We start from the raw sequence: 21,113 nt of genomic DNA on the forward strand, positions 1-21,113 counted from the left end.
ATTCCTCAAGAAGAGCAATCCCAAGACACATAATCATCAGATTCACCAAGGTTGAAATGAAGGAAAAAATATTAAGGGCAGCCAGAGAGAAAGTTCAGGTTACCCACAAAGAGAAGCCCATCAGACTAACAGCAGATTTCTCTGCAGAAACCCTACAAGCCAGAAGAGAGTGGGGACCAATATCCAACATTCTTAAAGCAAATAATTTTCAATCCAGATTTTGATATCCAGCCAAATTAAGTTTCATAAGCAAATGAGAAATAAAATCCTTTACAGATAAGCAAATGCTGAGAGATTTTATCACCACCAGGCCTGCCTTATAAGAGCTCCTGAAGGAAGCATTAAACATGGAAAGAAAACCTAGAGGAGTTGGATAAGTTCCTGGAAATATACAACCTTCCTAGATTAAACCAGGAAGAAATTAAAACTCTGAATAGACCGGTAATAAGCAGCAAGATTGAAATGGTAATTAAAAAAGAAAATGCCAACAAGAAAAAGTCCAGGACTAGACGAGCTCACAGTTGAATTCTGTGAGACATTCAAAGAAGAATTGTATCAATCTACTGACACTATTTCAAAAAATAGAGAAAGAGGCAATCCTCCCTACATCATTCTATGAAGCTAGTATTACCCTAATACTAAAACCAGAAAGGAGCATCACAAAAAGAGAAAATTGCAGACCAATATCCCTGATGAACATGGTTGCAAAAATCCTCAACAAATGGAATCCAACAGCATACAATGGAATCCAACAGCATACAAAAAAGATAATCTACCATGATCAAGTTGGTTTCATACTAGGGATGCAAGATGGTTTAACATACGCAAGTCAATAAATGTGATACACCATATAAACAGGATTAAAAACAAAAATAACATGATCATCTCAACAGACACAGAAAAAGCATGACAAACTCCAGCATCCCTCAGCAAAATCAGCATAGAAAGGATGTATTTCAAGATAATAAAAGCCATCTATGACAATCCCACAGCCAACATTATACTGAATGGGGAAAAGGTGAAAGCATTCCCTCTGAGAACAAGTCAAGGATACCCACTTTCACCACTTCTGTTCAACGTAGTACTGGAAGTCCAAGCCAGAGCAATCAGACAAGAGAAAGAAATAAAGGGCATCCAAATCAGTCAAGAGGAAGTCAAACTGTCGCTGTTCACCAATGACATAATGGTATACTAAGAAAACCCTAAAGCCTCATCCTAAAAGCTCCTAGAACTGATAAATGAATTCAGCAAAGTTTCAGGATACAAACTCAATATACACACATCAGTAGCACTGCTATACACCAACGGCAACCAAGCTGAGAATCAAATCAAGAACTCAACCCCTTTTACAATAGCTACAAAACAAACAAACAGACAAACAAAAAAACACTTAGGAGTATATTACACCTAACCAAGGAAGTGAAAGACCCCTACAAAGAAAACTGCAAAACACTGCCAAAAAAAAATCACAGATGACACAAACAAATGGAAACACATGCCATGCTCATGGATGGGTAGAATCCATATTGTGAATATGACCACACTGCCAAAAGCAATCTACAAATTCAATGCAATTCTCGTCAAAATACCACCATCATTCTTCACAGAACTAGAAAAAACAATTATAAAATTCATATAGAACCGAAAAAGAGTTTGCCTAGCCAAAGCAAGGCTAAGCAAAAAGAACACATCTGGAGGTGTCATATTACCTGACTTCAAACTACATTATAAGGCTATAATCACCAAAACAGCATGGTACTGGTATGAAAATAGGCTACTAGACCAATGGAACAGAATAGAGAACCCAGAAATAAAGCCATATACCTACAGCAAACTGATCTTCAACAACGCAAACAAAAACATAAAGTGGAGAAAGGACACCCTATTCAACAAATGGTGCTGGGATAATTGGCAAGCCACATGCAGAAGAATGAAACTGGATCCTCATCTCTCACCTTATATAAAAATCAACTCAAGATGGATCAAAGACTTAAATCTAAGACCTGAAACCATAAAATTTCTAGAAGATAACATTGGAAAAACCCTTCTAGACATTGACTTAGGCAAGGATTTTATGACCACGAATCCAAAAGCAAATGCAATAAAAACAGAGATAAATAGTTGAGACGTAATTAAACTAAAAGCTTCTGCATAGTAAAAGCAATAATCAGCAGATAAACAGCCCACAGAGTGGGAGAAAATCTTCACAAACTATGCATCTGACAAAGGAATAATATCCAGAATCTATGAGGAACTCAAACAAATCAGCAAGAAAAAAAACAAATAATCCTACTCAAAAAGTGAGCTAAAGACATAAATAGACAACTCTTAATTCTCAAATATACAAATAGCCAACAAACATAAGAAAAAATGCTCATCATCACTAATCATCAGGGAGATGCAAATAAAAACCATAATGTGATACCACCTTACTCCTGCAAGAATGGCCATAATAAAAAAATAATAGATGTTGGTGTGGATGTGGTGAAAAGGAAACACTGGTATACTGCTGGTGGGAATGTAAACTGTATAAACCACTATGGAAAACAGTGTGGAGACTCCTTAAAGAACTAAAAGTAGAACTACCATTTGATCCAGCAATACCACTACTTGGTACCTACCCAGAAGAAAAGAAGTCATTATACGAAAAAGATACTTGCACACATACGTTTATAGCAGCAGAAATAGCAATTGCAAAAATATGGAATCAGCCCAAATGCCCATCAATTTACGAGTGAATAAAGAAAATTTGGTACAAACGTACTATGGAATACTAATCAGCCTGAAAAATGAATGAAATAATGGCATTCGCAGCAACCTGGATGAAGTTGGAGACCATTATTCTAAGTGAAGTAACTCAGGAATGGAAAACTAAACGTCTTATGTTCTCACTCACAAGTGGGAGCTAAGCTATGAGGATGCAAAGGCATAAGAATGATACAGTGCACTTTGGGGACTTTGGGGAGAGGGTGGGAGGAGAGTGAGGGATGAAAGACTACACATGGGGTACAATTTACACTGCTTGGGTAAAGGGTGCACCAAAACCTCAGAAATCACAACTAAATAACATATATGTGTAACCAAACATTACCTTTTCCCCAAAAAACTACTGAAATAATTCTTAAAAATAAATAAAGCGAAAGGAGAGAAATGACAGTGTTCAGAGATAGACAATCTATTCATGGATGTAGGAAGGGTGGAAATTATGGGAAATCCACATAAAATCAACATTGCCTGTGCTAAAACAAAACCTGATGACTCTCCATTTTCTTAAAAGCAAAATTCCAAAAAGTGACATTAACATCCATCCTGGAAGAATGAAGCACACATCACCTTTACTGATATAAGTAAATTATTTGTTTTTCCTGGAAAGAGTATCCAAGTGTATTGTGTTCATTTTCACACTGATCAGAGAGAGCACCCTTCTGTCAACAGGCATCTGCAGTTTTCAGGACCTGGCAGAAATTCTATCTTCCACCTTTAAAAGTCAGGCACAAAAGTAGAGGCAGCTGCTAGGCCCCTCTTCCCAGAGCCAAGTGACTGGGACCATCAGGGGGAAGGACGGAGGCTTGAGCTTCCCTGGTCCCCCAGCTCCTCTGGGTGCTGCCCTCCCCCTGCAGCTGCGCCCTGTGACGTCCCCGATTCCGCGAGGCGTGGCCAGAGGGTACCCAGCGCGCGATGCTTTGCGCGCTTTCTGGAGTCCTGAGGCCAACGGTCACCAAGCTCAGCACACTTGGCCCCGGCCGCAGACTTCGGAAACTTCTGGAAGCCGAATTTCTAACGGAAGGTCCCGTCGATTGCACTGCTGTCATGGGCAACTACCTGAGCTGGTTCCTGGGCTGGTCCCGGGCCAGGGTGCTGCCCCCAGCCCAGAAGCACCGATCCTTGCCGTCCAGGCCTGTCCTCTGCTCCCAGGTCCAGGACCGCTGCAAAGTCGTCTACGTCCATGGGAAGCGCTGGGTCCCCACCCGGCCCCTCCCCACCGCTCCTGCCGATTGGGACTACGCCCGCATCCGGAGACAGCTGATCCCGGAGGCCTGGAGGCGCTTTCCCAACAGGCCACCGCTCCTGAGCATCACTGGGCCAGACTTTTCCGAGGCTCACGTGGCCTACATGAAGCGGTGGCTTTGGAAGGCCGAGCACCCCCGGCCCGTCCGCAGCCTGGTGACCGTGAAAATCGCCCCGCCGGAGCACAAAGGGGAGCGTGTACAAGCATCACCTCCCCCTGAGGCCTCAGATCCCTGTGCCAGGGAGACCGTGCTGAAGGCCCTCAGCCAGTGCAGCAAGGGAAGAAGAAAATTGGACGAGACACTCTGGTTTGAGGTCTCAGACACCAAGCGTAGCAAGCAGAGCCCGTCACCCAGGCTATCTGCCTTCAAGCCCATCAGGAGACATGGAGAGGTCCCCGCCTTTGTGCCCCGGCCTGGGCGGCTCAGAAGCCTGCACTCTCCAGCAGCAGTGTCTTCGAGGAGAAGCAGCCTTTCCTCAGCCCGCCGCCTGCCCTACTGCAGGAAGGACGCCGGCCACAGCCCAGCTGAAGAGCCACCGCCGGAGCTCTAGGAGCAGGTGCAGCAATGTCTCTGTCTTGGGCCTTCCTACACTCCAAGGAGCCGCCCCGGGAGGACCATGCACCTCTGAGCACACTCAGCCTGCAGCCCAGCTCAGAGTCAGGGCCCTGCCACATTCTCCCAAGCCTCCAGACTGCCTCATCCTATTGACCCTTGTTTTACCCCCGCAGGAGCCACTGACCCCACCAGGGCACTTCCCACTGCCTCAGCTGACCGCTCTGCCAGCCCCAGCCCCGCCCCTCCTCAGCCTGCGGAGCCCACACTGAACAGACCTTGTTGCGCTCAAAACCCTTACCTTTCCCTTGCCCACCCACTTCTGCCGTCTTCCCGGAAACAGGAGGCAGGGATAGCCTCCATTTTCACAGTTTGCATAAATATTTGTTCTTCTTTTAAATAATAGTAAATATCTTTATTATTTTAAAAAATAGAAATGAGTTGCATATCCTTAAGCAAGAAAAGAAAGAAAAATTCAAGGCACACCTCACACTATATACAAAAACTAATGCAAGTAGATCATAGACTTAAATGTAAAACCAATGAATTTATATCTTTTAGAATAAAATAAAGGAAAAAATTTTTTGACTTCGTGTTATGCAAAATTTTTTAGATAATACCAAAAACAGAGTCTATAAAAGAAAAAATATATGAATTGGACATGGTTAAAATTAAGAACATAACCTCTTCAAAATGTACTGTTAGGAGAATGTGAAACAAGCCTTAGACTGTGGGGAAAATTGCATATCATTTAGCTCATAAAAGAATTGTGGAAAGAAAAGGTAGAGTGGCTGGCAAGATGGCTGAATAAGAACAGCTCTGGTCTGCAGCTCCCAGTGAGATCAACACAGAAGGCAGGTGATTTGTGCATTTCCAACATAGGTACCAGCTCATCTCACTGGGACTGGTTAGGTAGTGGGTGCAGCCCATGGAGGGCGAGATGAAGCAGGGTGGGGCGTCACCTCACCTGGGAAGTGCAGGGGTCAGGGAACTCCCTCCCGTAGCCAAGGGAAGCCCTGAGGGACTGTGCCATGGGGGACAATGCGTTCTGGCCCAGATACTACACTTTTCCCAACCCACAGACCAGGAGATTACCTCAGGAGCCTACACCACCAGGGCCCTGGGTTTCAAGGACAAAACTGGGCGGCTATTTGGGCAGACACTGAGCTAACTGGAGAAGTTTCATACCCCAGTGGCACCAAGAACACCAGTGAGACAGAACTGTTCACTCCCCTGGAAAGGGGGCTGAAGCCAGGGAGCCAAGCGGTCTAGCTCAGCAGATCCCACCCCCATGGAGCCCAGCAAGCTAAGATCCACTGGCTGGAAATTCTCACCGCCAGCACAGCACTCTGAAGTTGACCTGGGATGCTCAAGCTTGGTCCAGAGAGAGGCGTCGGCCATTACTGAGGCTTGAGTAGGCAGTTTTCCCCTCACAGTGTAAACAAAGCAGCCAGGAAGTACCAACTGGATGGAGCACACCACAGCTCAGCAAAGCTGCTGTAGCCAGACTCCCTGTCTAGATCCCTCCTCTTTGGCCAGGGCATCTCTGAAAGAAAGGCAGCAGCCCCAGTTAGGGGCCTATACACAAAACTTCCATCTTCCTGGGACAGGAAGGGGCGGCTGTGGGTGCAGCTTCTGCAGAATTAAATGTTACTGTCTGGCAGCTCTGAAGAGAGCAGCGGATCTCCCAGCACAGTACTCCAGCTCTGCTGAGGGACAGACTGCTCCTCAAGTGGGTCCCTGACCCCTGTGCCTCCTGAGTGGGAGACACCTCCCAGCAGGGACCAACAGACACCTCATACAGGAGAGCTCAGGCTGGCATCTGGCAGGTGCCCCCTGGGACAAAGCTTCCAGAGGAAGGAACAGGCAGCAATCTTTGCTGTTCTGCAGCCTCTGCTGGTGATATCCAGGAAAATGGGGTCTGGAGTAGAGTTCCAGCAAACTCCAGCAGACCTGCAGCAGAGGGGTCTGACTGTTAGAAGGAAAACTAACAAGCAGAAAGGAATAGCATCAACATCAATAAAAAGGATGTCCAAACAAAACCCCATCTGAAGGTCACTAACATCAAAGACCAAAGGTAGATAAATCCACAAAGATGAGGAAAAATCAGTGCAAAAAGGCTGAAAATTTCAAAAACCAGAATGGCTCTTCTCCTCCAAAGGATCAAAACTCCTTGCCAGCAAGGAAACACAATTGATGGAGAATGATTTTGATGAATTGACAGAAGTAAGCTTCAGAAGGTGGGTGATAACAAACTCCTCCGAACTTAAGAAGCATGTTCTGACCCAATGCAAGGAAGCTAAGAACCTTGAATAAAGGTTAGACTAGCTAGTATAACCAGTTTAAAAAAAACATAAATGGCCTGATGGACCTGAAAAACACAGCAGGAGAACAACATACACATGTATTAATAGCCAAACTGATCAAGCGTAAAAAGGATATCACAGATTGAAGATCAATTTAATGAAATAAAGCATGAAGACAAGATTAGAGAACAAAATGGAAAAGGAATGAACAAAGTCTCCAGAAAATATGAGACTATGTGAAAAGAGCAAACCTACATTTGATTGGTGTACCTGAAAGTAACAGGGAGAATGGAACCAAGTTGGAAAACACTCTTCAGGATATTATCCAGAACTTCCCCAACCTAGCAAGACAGGCAAACATTCAACTTCAGGAAATACAGAGAACACCACCAAGATACTCCAAAGAAGAGCAACTCCAAGACACATAATCATCAGATTCATCAAGGTTGAAATGAAGGGGAAAATGTTAAGGGCGGCCAGAAAGAAAGGTCAGATTATGCACAAAGGGAAGAGCATCAGACCAACAGCAGATCTCTCTTCAGAAACCCTACAAGCCAGAAGAGAGTGGGAGCCAATATTCAACACTCTTTTTTTTTTTTTTTTTTTTTTGGAAATGGACTCTTGCTGTGTTGCCCAGGCTGGAGTGCAGTGGTGCAGTCTTGGCTCACTGCAACCTCCATCTCCCGGGTTCAAGCAATTTTCCTGCCTCAGCCTCCCACATAGGTTGGACTACAGGTGCATGCCACCATGCCCAGCTAATTTTTGTGTTTTTAGTACAGATAGAGTTTCACCATTCTGGCCAGGATAGTCTCAATCTCTTGACCTTGGAATCTGCCCACCTCAACCTCACAAAGTGCTAGGATTACAGGTGTGAGCCACTGCACCTAGCCTCAACATTCTTAAAGAAAAGAATTTTCAACCCAGAATTTCATATGCAGCCAAACTAAGCTTCATAAGCGAAGGAGAAATAAAATCCTTTACAGACAAGCAAATGCAGAGAGATTTTGTCACTACCAGACCTGCCTTACAAGAGCTCCTGAAGGAAGCACTAAATATGGAAAGGAAAATCTGGCACCAGTCACTGCAAAAATATACCAAATTGTAAAGACCATCAACACCATGAAGAAACTGCATCAACTAATAGGCAAAATAACCAGCTAGTGTCATAATGACAAGATCAAATTCACACATTACAATATTAACATTAAATGCAAATGGGCTAAATGCCATCTATCCATCTGACAAAGGGCTAATATCCAGAATCTATAAGAAACTTAAATTTACAAGAAAAAAAGCAACCCCATCAAAAACAGGGTGAAGGATATGAACAGATGCTTCTCAAAAAGAAAAAAAAAAGACATTTGTGCAGCCAACAAACATATGAAAAAAATGCTCGTCATCACTGATCATTAAAGAAATGCAAATCAAAACCACAATGAGATACCATCTCACGCCAGTTAGAATGGTGATCATTAAAAAGTCAGGAAACAACAGGTGCTGGAGAGGATGTGGAGAAATAGGAATGCTTTTACACTGTTGGTGGGAGTGTAAATTAGTTCAACCGTTGTGGAAGACAGTGTGGCCATTTCTCAAGGATCTAGAATCAGAAATACCATTTGACCCAGCAATCCCATTACTGGGTATATACCCAAAGGATTATAAATCATTCTACTATAGACACATGCACATGTATGTTTATTGCAGCACTATTTACAATAGCAAAGACTTGGAACCAACCCAAATGCCCATCAATGATAGACTGGATAAAGAAAATTTGGCACATATACACCATGAAATACTATGCAGTCATAAAAAAGGATGAGTTCATGTCCTTTGCAGGGATATAGATGAAGCTGGAAACCATCATCCTCAGCAAACTAACACAGAAACAGAAAACCAAACACTGAATATTCTCACTCATAAGTGGGAGTTGAACAATGAGAACACATGGACACAGGGAGGGGAATATCACACACTAGGGCCTGTCAGGATCTGGGGGTCAAGGGGAGGGAAAGCATTAGGACAAATACCTACTGCATGCCAGTCTTAAAACCTAGATGATGGGTTGATAGGTGCAGAAAACCACCATGGCACATGCATACCTATGTAACAAACCTGCACGTTCTGCACATGTATCCCAGAACTTGAAGTAAAATAAAATAAAAAGTTAGAAAAAATAAATTTTGTGTTTTCTGACCTAATTAATCTTTTAGGTATTAGGTCCCCTAAAGTACAAATATGACATATTTGGCTTATTTGGCATAAAATCATACAGGAAACATTATCAAATATGAAATGGTGTTAGGCTTTCTTTGGGCTTTATTTGTATACACATGTTATTGGTATGTGTTCCAAAATTACGGGAAACTCCTATAATTCTGATATGACTTAGTGTATGTTATTAATAGTTATGATTGTTATGTAAAATTGTTGTATGCCACAGAAGTAACCAAAATTTCCTTTTCATTTATGGCTTTAATATTGGCTGTCGTAACTAAGATGTTGTGTCATCCATAATCGTTGTCTTGTTTTAATCCTCTTTAAAAGGTGGTTTAAAAACAGCTACAGGACTTTAACAGGTGTTCTTGAATGCAGGTTTCTGGTAACTTTGGAGATTGTGACATTAGAATGGAGAAAAAACTTTGAGGACTCTCATGGAGAGCTGGAATACTCATGAATGTCAAGCAGAACAGGAGTTAACTGTAAGGACTGAACTAATGGAAGACTGAAGTAATCTTTTTGACTTTTTGCTTTAAACATTGCTAATCCTTCATATTGCGTTTCAGAGTCAGTGAAACTTTTTTTTGAGCTACTGACAGCTTTTAACAATTGAGTGAACAAAATTTGGAGCATATTTGTTTCTCTCTACCTGATTTCTTCAGAATTTAAAAACCATTTGTGAGTATTCTTAACTTACGGCAATATAGTTAATTATATAAATGCATTAAGAATCTGTTTTCTTTTGCAATAGGACACAATGGAGAAACTGGTTATTTTAGCAAGGCTTTGCCTGTAATGATATGCTTTCCTTTAAGGAATCATATTTGACTTATAGAGCCAATAAAAGCCCCTTGGGAAACCTGGCCTCATACCTATCTACACAGTCTCTGCACAGGCTTTCTGACCTGTGATAATTAAAGAATGTCACTTTCTGAAAGTCCCAGTTACCTTGGGTCCTCAAGGGCAGAGGAATTTATGGTACAAACCCATGGTGGGCTTAGCTTTAAAAAAAAGTCTTTGGCTAGGCGCAGTAGCTCATACCTGTAATCCCAACATTTTGGGAGGCTGAAGCGGGCAGATCACCTGAGGTAAGGAGCCTGAGACCAACCTGCCCAACATGGGCAAACCACATCTCTACTGAAAATACAAAAAAGTAGCCAGGCATGGTAGTGGGTGCCTGTAATCCCAGCTACAGGAGGCTGAGGCAGGAGAATTGCTTGAACCCAGAAGCCAGAGGTTGCAGTGAGCCAAGATTGCACCTCTCAAAAAAAAAAAGTCTTTACTTGTGATTTGCCTATGGAACAAAGTTTCATCAAGCCCATTTTTAAAGCCTATGTGAAAAATAATTATTTTTGCTGCACTTTATGCAAATAATCAGGCCAAGAATAATCAAGCAAACTGATCTTACCATGATTTGTCTTTAGTAAAAGTGGAAGATTGAAGAGAGGAAAAATACATTTCAAAAACTATGGTATACTCTGTTATTAGGATATAGTCCAATTAGTTGTTTTTCAGTTTTTTCCTGCAATTTAGACTGACCCTGCTTATTCCTGTGAACCAATCAGTGATCTCTGACTGCAGCTCAGAATAAATCAGAGGGATTGGTAATGTAACAATTTGGATTAGTGTTCTAATTCTGGGCACATATTGGAATCAGTTAGCAAACCCATATCAGCTTGGTTCCAGCAGTTGCCCAGTTCATGGAAAGCCTTCTTATTTAGTTTATTTGGGATAGTTTTACTTATTTTGTTTTACTCTTGTAAAATATATTGCTGCTGTACTCTATGTGTAGGAATGCATGACAAGCTTACTCAATGTTCTCTTAAATTGAACCCTTATTAATCTTCCAGATATCACCTTTTGTCAGGACTCAAGAATAATGAGTGGTCCTCGACATATCCATGCTTTCTGACTGAGCTCCTCTCTACCCTGAATACAAGAGACCCTAATAGTTAGGCAGGAATATCATCACCCCTATTCAGCCTGAAGAAGTTACAGAAGATGGATCTTTGTCTCTCTACAACCCTTAGGATTAAGGGTTCCCTTGTAAAAGGGAAGGGGGAAATATATCAGAGTGATGCCATCTTGAAAAGGGTAAAATGAGGCTGGGACCTACTGGGCTGCATTCCCAGGAGGTTAGGCATTCTAATTCACAGGATGAGATAGGCTGGCACAAGATAAAGCTCACAAAGGCCATGCTGATAAAAATATTGTGGTAAAGAAGCTGGCCAAAACCCATCAAAACCAAGATGGTGATGAAAGACCTCTGGTTGGCTGGGCACGGTGGCTCACACCTGTAATCCTAGCACTTTGGGAGGCTGAGACAGGTGGATAATGAGGTCAGGAGCCTGAGACCATCCTGGCTAACACAGTGAAACCCCATCTCTACTGAAAAAAAAAAAAAACGTAACCGGGCATGGTGGCAGGTGCCTGTAGTCCCAGCTACTTGGGAGGCTGAGGCAGGACAATGGCGTGAACCCAGGAGGTGGAGCTTGCAGTGAGCCGAGATTGCGCCACTGCACTCCAGCCTAGGTGACAGAGCGAGACTCCATCTCAAAAAAAAAAAAAAAAAAAAAAGACCTCTGGTCATCCTCACTGCTCATTATACGCTAATTATAATGCATTAGCACACTAAAAGACACTCCCTCTCCAGTGCCATAACAGCTTACAAATGCCATGGCAACATCAGAAAGTTACCCAATATGGTCTAAAAGGTTGGTGGGAACCCTTAGCTCCAGAAATTGCCCACCCCTTTCTGAGAACACTCATGAATAATCCACTCCTTGTTTAGCATATAATCAAGAAATAACCATAAAAATAGCCAACCAGCAGCCCCCAAGGCTGCTCTGCCTGTGGTGTAGCCTTTCTTTTATTCCTTTAATTTCTTAATATACTTGTTTTCACTTTAAAATAATAATAATAATAATAAATGTAATAATAATAATAATAATAATAATAAATGTAAGCTTCATGAGGACAGCATCTTCAGCACCTTGGACAGGATCTGCTACAAAAACTATTCCCAAAACTATTTGTTAAATGAATTTACCACTCATCCTCTTAAAATCCTCTCTTCCTTGGTTTCCATGATATTACACTGTTCTGATTTCCATCTGCATTAGTTTCCTAGGGGCGCTGTAACAAATTGCCACAAACTAAGTGGCTTAGAACAACAGATATTTATTATCTTACAGTTCTGGAGGTCAAAAGTTTGAAATTGAGGTGTCAGCAGGACCATCTTCCCTCTGAAGGCTCTAGGGACAACCTGTTCTTTGATTCTTCCCACTTCTGGTAGCTCCAGGCATTTTTTGACTTGTGGCTACATCACTTTACTCTGTCCCTATCTTCACATCGCCTTCTCCTCTGTGCATATCTAATCTCCCTCTTGCCTCTCTTTTATAAGGATATTTGTCATGGCATTTAGGGTCTATCCATAAATCCAGGATAGTTTCCTCATCTTCAGATCCTTACCTTAATCACATCTACAAACACCCATTTTCAAATAAGGTAACATGCTAGGAATTTGGACCTATCTTTGGAAGCTATTATCAACCTACCACATTCTTCTACCTCATTGACCTCTCATCAGCCTCCTTTATAGACTCCTTTCCCTGGACTTTAAATATTGGTGCTCCCCAGAGTTCTGTTTATCCTCATTTCTTTTCTCATTCTACACTCTATCCATGGTAAATTTCATTTTCTCCCAACATCTCAATTACCAACTCTAAATTAATGATTTTAAAATCAATATCTCTAGATCAGAAATTTTTTCTGAACACTAAACCCATATAACCAATGATTAGAAAACTATTCTTGGATGTCTCACAGAAACTCAAACATCAAATGTTCACAATTGAGCCCTCTGTCTTCTCCCAGATCTGCCCTACTCCTGTGTGCCTGTGTTGGTTAAAGGCACCAGTTACCAGCTGCTTAATCCTGAACCTTGACTCCTCCTCTCCCTCAAACCTCTCATTTACTTAGTCCTAAGTCCTGGTGATTCCACCTGCAAATTATCTCTCCAGGCTGTCCAAATGCAACACCTACCATCTTTACTGAGGCCAGCCTCCTACCACATCTCCCCACCTACAGTCTTTGACCATTCCAACTAGTTCTCAAACTACAGCCATTATTATTTTTCTAAAAGCACAGTCTAAACTTATTCCTCTTGCCTAAAACCTTTCAGTCACCCCCGAAGGCATATGGGATTTTCAAAAGATGGCTGCCACATCTCCCATCCACGCGCCCATCTACAATGTCATCTTGCTCTCCGCCTTCAAGAGGTGGAGGCTTATTCACCTTCCCTTGGATCTGGACTGCCTCTGAGTGGCTTCCATATAACCAAGAGGATGCATCAGAACCCAAATGGTGCTCTGTGGCTTCCAAGGCTAGGGTGGAAGGAGCCTTGCAGCTTCAGCCTGGGTCTCTTGATATGACCAGTCTCCAGGCACTTGCTCTCAGAACCCAGCAGCACACTGTAAGGAGGCCAGACAACCTCACGGAGAGGCTATATGGTGGTCTCCAGTCCACAGCCCAGTTGATCCCAATCTTCAGGCCATCCCAGTCCAGGCGCCAGACAGGTGAGTAAAGAAGTCTTCAATGACACTGTCCCCAGCCACTTGAGCCATGTTCAGGCATTCAGTCTTTGAGCTAAGGCTCCACATACCATATAGCAGGGACAAGCCATCCCTGCTGTGCCTGTCAGAATTCCTGACTCACAGCATCTGCACATAACAAAATGGTCATTGTTTGGTGCCACTACATTTGGGGTAGTTTGTTACATGGCAGTAGACAACTGGGACATCCTCTGATGTCTTCAAGGTTTTGAAGACTTGTTAATCTTCATCCAGACTTGTTAATCTCTCCTTCATGACCCCATCCCTGCACTTGCCACTTCCCCCACTTGAGTCCATCCTCTGACTCTACTAACCACTGTCAGTTCGCTAAACAAGGCTTTTTCCTTCACAGTCAGCCCTTTCGATGCTTACGGCCACCCTGATGGACTGTTACATTCACTCTCAGCTTCCGTCTCCCTTCCACTTCCACAACAGTGGTTGAGATGGCAAAACACTTCTGCTCTCAGTCTTCTTTGAAGCTAAGGGAGCCATTTGTGACGCTGTCTAACCTATGGAAGTTAAGTCATGGTCGCCTGGAAGCTTCTCGGACAGGTTTTGCTTTTCTGATTAAAAGGATAGACATTGCTAATAACTTTTCCTCATTGTTTGTGCCTTGAACTCAGAAATGATAATCAGGCAGGAATAGTTATCTTGTGACTGTAAGGGACATGCCAAGAGAATCACAGGGGTGCCACCTGACATCAGTCTGCTGAACCAAGGCCAGCAGTTTCCTATGCCACCTCCTTAGGATGTGATGAAAATAGACTCCAACTGCTTCAAGTCACTTTTAATCAATGCAATACACTTTTACTTGAATCCAAAATCATTCCTAACTGACAGGATGTTATTCCTTTTGCCTGGACACTTGGTCCCTTCCCTTTTCATCCTGTTAGCTGTTTCTGATGTTTCATGTCCAACCTTAGATTTCAGCTCCTCCAGGAAGGCTAAAGTCTGGATCTGACCCTGACCTGAGTCTGGATCTGACCACCCTCCCAGGAACTTGCCCAAGGCATCTTGTATTTTCCTGACTATTGCATTTACCACACATTTTCTTTTCTCATATATCCCACATCACACTGTGTTATGGGATGAATTAGGTTCCCCCAACATTCATATGTTGAAGTCCTAACCCTCAGTACCTCAGAATGTGGCTGTATTTGGAGATAGGACCTCTGGAGAGGTGATTTAGGTTAAATGAAGCCATATGGGTTTGCCCTAACCCAATGTGACTGGTGTCCTTATAAGAAAAAGGGATTCAGGCTGTGCACAGTGGCTCATGCCTGTAATCCCAGCACTTCGGGAAGCCAAGGACGGTGGATCACTTGAGGTCAGGAGTTTGAGTCCAGCTTAGCCAACATGGCAAAACCCCATCTCTACTAAAAATACAAAAATTAGCTGGACTTTGTGGTGGGCACCTGTAATCCCAGCTACTCAAGAGGCTGAGGCAGACTTGCTTGAACCTAGGGGTCAGAGGTTGCAGTGAGCTGATACCATGCCACTGCACTGCAGTATAGGTGACAGAGCAAGACTGCATCTCAAAAAAAAAAGGAAAAAGAAAAAGGGATTCAGACACAGACACACACACAGAGGGTGACCATGTGACGACACAGGAAAAAGGTGGCCCACTGCAAGTCACGGAGAGAACCTCAGGAGAAACTAACTTTGCCAACACATTGATCTTAGACTTCTAGCCTCTAGAAGTGTGAGAAAATAAATGTCCTTTGTGTAAGCCCCCCAGTCTGTGTTACTTTATCATGGCAGCCCTGGCCAACTAATACACAGCCAATACGGCCAAGCTGATGTGCCATCACTCCCTTGATTAGGTTATGTTACAGAAGACCCTGTCTTAGCTGCCTGTAGAGTGAGAAATTCTCCTGCTGGTCTCAGATGCAAACAGCCATGGTGTGGACTGTTTATGGAGAGGACATGTGGCTGGTAACTACAGGCACCTCTAGAATCTGATGGTGGCTTCCAGCCAAAAGCAAGTAAGAAGCTGAGACCCTCCATTCTGTAACCACAAGGAAGTGAGATCTGCCTACCATCATGAAAGCTTGGAAGAGATTTCTGAGCTCCAGATGAGAACACAGCCTGGCTAATACCTTGATTGCAGCCTGTGGTACAGAGCCCCAGCTAAGCTGTGCCTGGACTCCTGAGCCACGAAAATGGTGAGATGATAAATGGGTGGGAGCAGTAAGCTGCTAAGTTTGTGGTAATCTGCTACACAGTGTAGAAAACTAATGCATGCTTGATGATGAAGTTTCTGTTTCCTGGTGGGAGACCTCTCTCCCACCAGGAAAGGGAGGTGGGGCAGGTGATATCCATGACTCCAAGCTAGGAATTCTCACTGGAAATTCAGGAATTGCACTGATTCTGAGAAGGAAAAAGGAAATGAGAAACATTATGCAACTCTCTACATCCTCAAACATATTTTTCTCTCAAGGTTTGATGGAGTAAACAACTAATATAGTGTAACTTGAGGAACACTGAAAAGCTTGGTCAAAAAATATCTGCCCCACCTTCCTGTCTTGACATCTAAGATATCTATCTGCAGGGGGAGTCTTTATGCAAAAAGAAGCATTTGGAGTCCATGTTTAAAGTGCGCATGCTTGAGCCCCACCCTACACCCTCAAAATCAAAGTAGACATTTTAATCGGGGTTATCTGGGTGCTTCTGATGCTTGCATCTGGGGGGCTGTCCGTTGAAGAACACCACCTTAAGCACCTTCTGGGGGCATGTACATTGCAACTGGAATGATGCAGTCAAGAATTTGGAAACTTATAAATTATCTTGAATAGAAAGAGGCCCTCTCCCCCGTCTCCCCTCTCAGCCCGGCCCAGGTCTCAGGGTCTGTCCTGGAGCCGCATCTGGACTTGTTCCCCATCAGGACTTGTTGCCAGGCTCTCAGGCTGCTGCCCAGCCTGTTGCAAACCTCTGCCCACCCTGGGCAGAGTGGGTATGCTGACCTCACTCTGGAGCTCATCTCAGCCAATGCCTAGTCTCCTAACTGGATTCCTTGTACCTGTGAGTACCAGGCCCCTACACACACATGCGCGCACGCACACACACACACACACACACACACCAGTAGAAGCTTTGAGCTCAAAGCTGCTATACTCCTGGTTCTAGAACCTTTGCCCCATGGAAGACTGTGGGTGTCTAGGCCAGCATGGACAGAGGAGTGGGCACGGGGGCAAGCTCCTGACTTCTCAGTTTGCTTCTACAGCCCTTACCCTCCCCTCCCAGCTCCTCCTCAGAGACCTGTGGCATTATTTACAGCACTGAGGGCCTGGGAGACCCCAGGCAGCTATTGCTGCCCTCACAGGGATGTCCCAGGTTGCTAAGGATGTCAGAGTGAGTGAGTCACTAGCATGACCCATCCCTCTAACACCACCTCATGCCGCCGTCATCTTTCCTGTTGCATCTGCATTCCAGGTGTCAGCCTCTGTTCCCTCGGCCGCAGTTCCTAATGACAACCGTCTTCATTGCATCAAACACACCAGAAATACCATCAGCGCCCTCTAGCGAACCATAGCGGACAGGCTGAGGACCTTATCTGGCACTTGCCAATGATTTTGTTCCAGAAAACTTGGAACACTCCCTCCAAGTGCCAAGACTCAGGATTAATTAGAATTTAGGGTAGAGTTCAAAATGCTTACTGAAAGCTTTGTGCTTGGTTTGAGCTATTTTATGTAATAGCATGCATGGAGTCTTAGGAAAAAACAGCATTGGAAAGATGACCATTGTTTTTATCATCACTACAGAACACTTTATAGGATCTGCTACTGCAATGGCCATTCTACATTTTTGTTCTTTTTCTTTTCTTTTCTTTTCTTTTTTCTTTTCTTTTTTCTTTTTTTTGAGGCAGAGTCTCGCTCTGTCGCCCAGGCTGGAGTGCGGCTCACCGCAAGCTCCGCCTCCCAGGTTCACACCATTCTCCTGCCTCAGCCTCCCGAGAAGCTGGGACTACAGGCGCCCGCCACCTCGCCTGGCTAATTTTTTGAATTTTTAGTAGAGACGGGGTTTCACCATGTTAGCCAGGATGGTCTCACTCTCCTGACCTCGTGATCCACCCGCCTCGGCCTCCCAAAGTGCTGGGATTACAGGCGTGAGCCACCGCGTCCGGCACTTTTGTTCTGTTTTACAGTTCACAATCCCATATTATGTATTCTCACAATTCTCCCGTGAGGAAGCTAATATTTGACAACAAAGAATTGAGCAAGTGGCTCCCCCAGGCCACACAGCTAGTTAGTAGAGAAGAGCTTAAAACCCAGACCTCTCTCCTTGTTCTGTGTGCTGCCATGCTTGTGCATCGATTTTTAGGCTCCCAGATGACCTTGAGATAGTTTCATTGGCACTACCTTCACTTTGTTGTTGTTGCAGGAAGGAACAACAATTTTGAGACAAATCATCACATTTCCCTTCAGAAACAGAATTATTATCATTCATCTTCCTCCAAAAGGTCATACAATTTGTGACGAAGCTGCCCTGTGTACGTTGTTGCTGTTTTGGTTTGCACTGGTCTCTTTTCCCCCTTCTGAGCCTCCTCAAAGGCTTCCATCCGAGATGCTCTGGAATGGAGTGAGTCACTGAGACACAGATGTAGGGCCACCTGTGAGCAGCTTGAGTCAATTATTCTAAAACTTATGAAACTTACTCATCAGTGGGGGTTTTCAGTATGTCTTGTCTTCAAGTATCTAAAAATATCAGTGCTTGCCCAGTTCAGGCACTTATGGCTCATACAGATTGCCTGATACCTGGCTATGTTCATCCAGATTGAGAGCTGCTTATGGGCAGGGCCCATGTCTTAGTCAACCTTTGATTCCAAGGCCTAGTACAGTGCCTGGTACACAGTAGGCACTCAATAAATGTGTGATTAATCTGGTTGGGTTGGATTGCAAACCCCTGTGCCCTGCCAATCCAAGAAGAAGCAGGGAAACCAGATGACGTCTGATGTACTGCCAAGTCAACCAAGCATCCCTGGCTGGTGCCCCAGCTTCTGCTGCTCCTCTTCACGGACCCCAGTCAGTGCCTTTGCCTGTCGGCCCCCACAACTGCACTGCCCTCTTACTCCCCCTGACCAGACTGCGAGGAAATGGGAGGCCAAAGTGGAAATAGAGAGGCCTCCACCAAACTAAAATGGTTCACCTGACCTGTTTGTGTTCCCTTCTGGTATCCAGAATTTAATATTCTTACACTGGTTGTCTGTCATTTATAAATGTTCATGTGCACATAACTACAGAAAAAAATCTACTTAACTAAAAGATTTCTCATCCTGGTCTATATTCAAACATGAATTTTTATAGCATTAGAATCAATTATTTTACTATAAATGATTGTGTGCGCTCATTTTTAAAATGTCATCTGTAGACTTCCATATTCATGGTTACCTAATGCTTTATTATACTGATGTACTCTTGTCTGCGTGACATTTGCTATTCATTGCTTACTTGGATTGCTTCATTGTTTGACTATTGTGAATTGTGCTGTGATAAACACATTTGTTTGAATTTCCTTTTGGTCTTTTAGTATTCCTTAGAATCTGTTTCTTAGACTATATGCCTAGTAATAAGATAACCAGGGCAAAAGAATGAATGAACACACACACACACTCACACACATACATGAGCCATGTGGCATTACAGAAAGATGAGAACAATTTGCTAGTTTCTATTTGACAACACTTTTTAGGCAAGGGTTTTTTTAATCTTACTTTTATTTATTTATGGGTTTTTTTGTTTGTTTGTTTTTGGGTTTTTTTGGTTTTTTTTTTGAGATGGAGTTTCACTCTTGTTGCCCAGGCTGGAGTGCAATGGCATGACCTCGACTCACTGCAACCTCTACCTCCTGGTTCAAATGATTCTCCTGTCTCAGCCTCCTGAGTAGCTGGGATTACAGGCATGCACCACCATGCCTGGCTAATTTTCTATTTTTAGTAGAGATGGGGTTTCATCATGTTGGCCAGGGTGGTCTTGAACTCCTGACCTCAGATGATCCACCCACCTCAGCCTTCCAAAGTGCTGAGATTACAGGCATGAGCCACTGCTCCTGGCCTTAAATCTTACTTTTAAAAAGTTAAAGTCTTGGAATTCAGGATTGAAATTGAGTTTTTTTAGAGTCAATTTGTACCAATACCCTAAGCGGTGCAAAAACGCCTTCTTCAACATTACAATACCTTGTTTTCACAATCAGTTACAATCTGTTGTTCAGGTTAAAGTACATGAAGAAAATCCAGCCTCACACAGATAGGTGATTGTGAAAGAATAAGTCTGTAACAGTCTTTTCAGATAAATCTGGGTATTCTTTTTTGATACTACTTTTTTTTATACTACACTATATATTAAAGCAAGCAAGGTAGAAGCTAAAAAAGAAGAAAAAGACACTATATGAGTGAACTTTTTACACCCTGTTACATTAAAATTCATTGGTCTATCTTGTACTTTGAATGACTCTTTCGCCCATGCGTGATTTTATAACATCACTCATTGGTCAGTTGGAAAATTTAGTTCAATAGTATAGACAGACCTTATAAATGTAGACACATTGCATTATACAATATCAAATAATTACATTGGCCCAGGACTAGATGTCTTCACTGGAGAATTCTACAAAATCTTTCAGAAAGAAATAACACCAATTCTTCTTAAACTTTTCTTTAAAAAAATGAAGAGGAAGGAACATTTCCAAAATCATTTTTTCAGGACCCCACTACTCTGATAACAAAATCAGACAAAGATACTATAAGAAAATAAAACTGGCCAGGCATAGTGGCTCACACCTGTTATCCCAGCACTCTGGGAGGCTAAGGTGGGTGGATCACCTGAGGTCAGGAGTTTGTGACTAGCCTGGCCAATGTGATGAAACCCCATCTTTCCCAAAAATACAAAATTAGCAGGGCGTGGTGTTGCATGCCTGTAATCCCAGGTACTTGGGAGGCTGAGGCAGGAGAATTGCTTGAACCCAGGAGGTGGAGGTTGCAGTGAGCTGAGATCATGCCATTGCACTCCAGCCTGGGCTAAAGAGCAAACTCAAAAAAAAAAAAAAAATTAAAAGAAAGAAAGAAAAGAAAAAAAAAATTACAGACCAATATCCCTGATGAATATTGATGCAAAAATTCTCAACAAAAAACTATCAAACCAAATTCAACAACGTATTAAAAAAAAAGATTGTGCATCATAACCAAGTGAGATTTATTTGTGGAATGTAAGGATGGTTCAATATATGATAATCAATCAGTATAACACAACATATTAAAAGAATGAAGAAAAAAAAAACATGCTCATCTCAATTGATACAGAAAAAAGCATTTTACAAAATTAAATACCCTCCATGATAAAACACCCAACAAACTAGAAAGAGAAGGAAATTATCTCAACATAATAAAGCCCATATGTAAACAGCCCACAACTAACACC

Source organism: Trachypithecus francoisi, unplaced genomic scaffold, assembly GCF_009764315.1.
Source record: "Trachypithecus francoisi isolate TF-2019V2 unplaced genomic scaffold, Tfra_2.0 Contig01461, whole genome shotgun sequence".
NCBI lineage: Eukaryota > Metazoa > Chordata > Mammalia > Primates > Cercopithecidae > Trachypithecus > Trachypithecus francoisi.